The 3,994-nt window shown below is 39.8% G+C and overlaps 1 long non-coding RNA gene across 1 annotated transcript in view; it reads right to left on the reverse strand.

Annotated features, from left to right (window-relative positions):
• Window positions 1-988: 988 nt before the first annotated feature.
• LOC149461985 (uncharacterized) overlaps window positions 989-3,994 on the reverse strand; it is an 84,280-nt gene continuing 81,274 nt past the window's right edge. Inside the window, exon 2 of the long non-coding RNA XR_016312745.1 lies at window positions 989-1,258. This is a non-coding gene — a long non-coding RNA (uncharacterized LOC149461985). The remainder of the gene's footprint in view (window positions 1,259-3,994) is intronic.

The raw sequence follows: 3,994 nt of genomic DNA on the forward strand, positions 1-3,994 counted from the left end.
TATTTTTAAAAATATATTTCAAATATATTTTTCTTCATATGGAAACTATTTAGGATGGGGTGCCATACTGACCCGTCTGCCTAGTGGACAATTGACCCAAGCAAACTTTTAACTGCATTCACTAAAAATTCATTACTGGGCTTAAAATTGGCCATTGAGACCCCTCCTACACAATCACTCTCTATCCTGATGAAGAGGGACTCTTGTATAACCCCAGAAACGTGTTGTATATCTACTACTTACAGATGTTTCATTGTGTCATGTTCTTGATAATTCCATGGGCCCCATCAAAGCTCTCCAGAGCTTTAGAGAACTGCCACAATGTGATCAGAATACCAAAGAGTTTAGAGTCCAGCTCTCCGCTTCCCCTACTCCAGCTCCATCATAGGAAGAATAAGATAGACAGCTTTGTGGCCTGAAACTTCAAAAACAAGTCAGCAGCTCCCCAAAGCCTTTCCTGCCAAGTGCCATTTAACACAGAACTCCAGTCAAATATATTAAAGGAAAGAATGAATAGCTCATTGAAAGATAAAATAGTAAATTCAGCTTTTGCTGCAATATTCTGCTTCAATCCAGTACTTTTTTCTGACACTTGAAGTCCGTAGTCAGCATGATTATACTCACTTGCTCTAAATAACAAAATCAAACTTTTGCTGAAATATTCACCTTCTGTCTATAGATTCCTCCACAGCACTTGTTTTCTGCCGCTAGATGTCCTTAGTCTGATGATCGACAGCATTTAACCCACATTCTCTAAACCCCAGTCATCCCAGACCAGCCCCCAGCTTGTGAATGGACAGTGAAAAGAGAAGCAGCACAGTTATAAGCTCATCTCTCTGTCACTCAACTCTCTCCTCCTATCAGCCTGTTTATTTTCAACACATTAACTGGTTGGTGCTTTGTACTGCTTCACCTCTTGCACTCTAGCCCTGCTGTACCGTGACTGCAAGAGGCTGATACCAGGTCAAATTCAGGTACTTACAAGGCATTCATTTAAAAAGTAAATTTAATGATATATTAATTATTACAGAATTTCATTAATTTGTACTTTTCACACGTACCGCATGCAGACAGCTGTATTGTATCTGATGTCCTACAAGCCAAGACTGAAATGAAGGGAGCTCTGGCTTTTATCTCTGAAAAATCACATATCTGGAACAACATGGACGAAAAAGGGTGTCCTCATTCAAGGCAGCATACTTCATAAGTGCAGGTCAGGACAGGTCCTCTTTATAGAGACTCAGCAAGTCTGTTTATCCTAGTAAGAGTAAATGATTTAATAACAGGTTGTTTAATATACTGACACATCCGTGTTACCCAGCAATCCAATATATAAATGCTACAGTAGGGAACATCTGTTGGGCATAATTTGGATTAGTGTACTATGATTATGAAGTCCTGGCGGTCAGCAGCTGTTAGGGTGTTTTCTAGTCAATGTGATGGCTTCACTTTACTAAACACAAAATCTCATTCACAGGGAAATCTATACAAATGTGTGCTGAAATGTCCAGTTTACTATAATATACATTATTTTTACTGTATATATATATATAATTATTATTATTATTAAGATAGATATTTTTATATATATCATATTTATCAGCAACCACACTACTGCTATGGAATAAAGGGCCCAGCATTACATCATTTACACTATATTACCAACAGTTTGTGGACACCTGACCATCACACCTACGTGTAGGCCAGTAAATATGTGGAAACCCTTTAAAATGATTTAGTTGAGATGTTTCCAGTGAAGGGTACTGCTAATGTTATGGCATACAAAGGCATTTTACACATTTGTGCCCTTCCAATGCTGTGGCAACAGTTTGAGGAAGGTACTTTTCTGTTCCACCATGACTGGGACACTATGCACAAAGCCAGGTCCATAAAAACATGGTTTGGCATAGAGGAACTTGATTGGCCTCAACCCTACTGAATACCCTTGGGATGAATTGAAATGCCAATTGGGAGCCAGGAATTCTGATCCAACATCAGTTCATGAATCCACAAATACTGTACTGTCTCAGTGATAACAATTCCGGCATGACTGTGCCCCTGTGCACAAAGCCAGATCCAAAAAGACATGGATTAAAGAGTTTGGTGTGGAAACCAAGCAGTCTGCACAAAACCCTAACTTCAACCCTAAGGAATTCCTTTGGAATGAATTGGAATGCCAACTGCAATCCAACTGTTTTTATCCAACATTAAGACTTGATCTCACAAATGTTCTGTTGGCTGAACAGGTGAAACTTTCAATAGACACCCTCCAATATCTTGTGGAAAGCCTTCCCAGAAGAGTAGAGATCTCAGATTTTTGTTGATGAAGGAGAACTAAACCACATTACAGAATATCATATCTCTCAAAGACTATAGGTGAGATCTTTGGGTTCCCAGTTTTGGATGCCTGCTGTGCCCATGAGGAGGCACTTCCACTTTCCCTGCTGGTTGTTCAATTTATTTTATATTTTAGAGAATATTACAGGAGGGAGCGGAATGCTATAAAGTTACACAGGAACGTTCAAAATTCTCTGATAGGTCAGAACAGAGCTGAGAATAACGGCAAAAAGATCCCAGTGTTGGAAAAACCAAGCAATTTGGAAGCCAGAAGCTAACTAGGTCCACCAGGTTCTACTTATAGCTAAACTTTACTTCTAGGTGGACATCATGGATGTAGAAGTTGACCTTCTGAGAATCTGTCCGTTAATACATTTATGCTGTTTTGAGTTACAGTCTTCTTTTAGTTTTGCTGTTTAGTCTTTTGGAAAGTTATTTTACTTGCTATTTATATTGTGTTCTATTAAAAAATGCCTCTAAAACATCAGTAGACATTTTCTTACACATAACAAGCCTCCGAGAACTCACCAAGTTATACCCACCAGCTAAACTAATTTAGCCATTGTCCTGGATCTGTTCTGTTTTTTTATTTATTAATGACATATAGAAGTAAGCAGTGTATCCGTTTCTGCTGATCACACAACAATATGTAGAGCAAAGCAAAATAGAAAAAATATTACCTTTAACATATTTGTGCCCACAGGGAGTCAAAGACATAAATCAAGTTCTGTATTTCTGAATACACAAATATACAGTGGTGGAGGATGAAAGGAGCAAGACTCTGGGTGCAGCTGAAAGAGGTGTCACTAAATTGTATTCTAACTTAAAGTGAACCTATCATTTGGAAGACATCAGGCTTATTTAACCAAGCACAGCAACTATCAAAATTTTTCTCAACTAGGAGTTGCAATAGATTTGGGTCTCCCTGTAGTCCTGCACAGCCAGGCAACACACATTTTCCATTCATACTTGCAACCGGGAGACAGTGACCAGTACTTGAGTTTGTTTTGAAGTTTTATTAGGAAATTTTACAACCTGGATAGGGTAAGGAGTGTATGGGATGCACAATGGAACTGGAACAGAAGACAAAGTTCCTGAAACTATTTACAAGTCTTTGCACCAAAAATCGTCTTCTGGAGAGCTAGCCAGCCTCTCCTGATGTACCATCCTAAACCCCAGATCATCCTTAATCCAGCAGCTCTGAGTGAATCCCTGGGCCCCCTCACAGGCTACTGTCTCCATCTTCTAACATCTATCTCCCTCTTCCACTCAAAGGCTCCTGCTACTGAGCAGGCTTAATCACTTTTAAGGGTTTTCCTGGCCCCTTGCCAAGCCTCCTGTTGGAGATTGGTCAGGCTCCCTCAAAAGTGCAGATAAGTCACTCCTCAGATCCACCCATTGCTTTTAGACCTTTCTCCAAAGTTTTAGAGCAGGAGTAAATTCCAGATGGCTGGTCTGCAGAGCCTCTCAGCTCTGACCATCAATTCCCGCCTGCTAGCTATTACTCAAAGGCTGTTACTCAGCTAACAATTGGAGTCCAGATTCCCCTAGCTACACACACACATATATATATATAAAAATATATACAGCCCTTGAAATTTCCACTTGCCCGCTCCTATTGGATGAGTGGAAATAAGGTGGGATTAGGGGTGTGTGG

Source organism: Staurois parvus, unplaced genomic scaffold (assembly GCF_062004578.1).
Source record: "Staurois parvus isolate SC_StPar_1 unplaced genomic scaffold, SC_StPar_1.0 ptg000189l, whole genome shotgun sequence".
NCBI lineage: Eukaryota > Metazoa > Chordata > Amphibia > Anura > Ranidae > Staurois > Staurois parvus.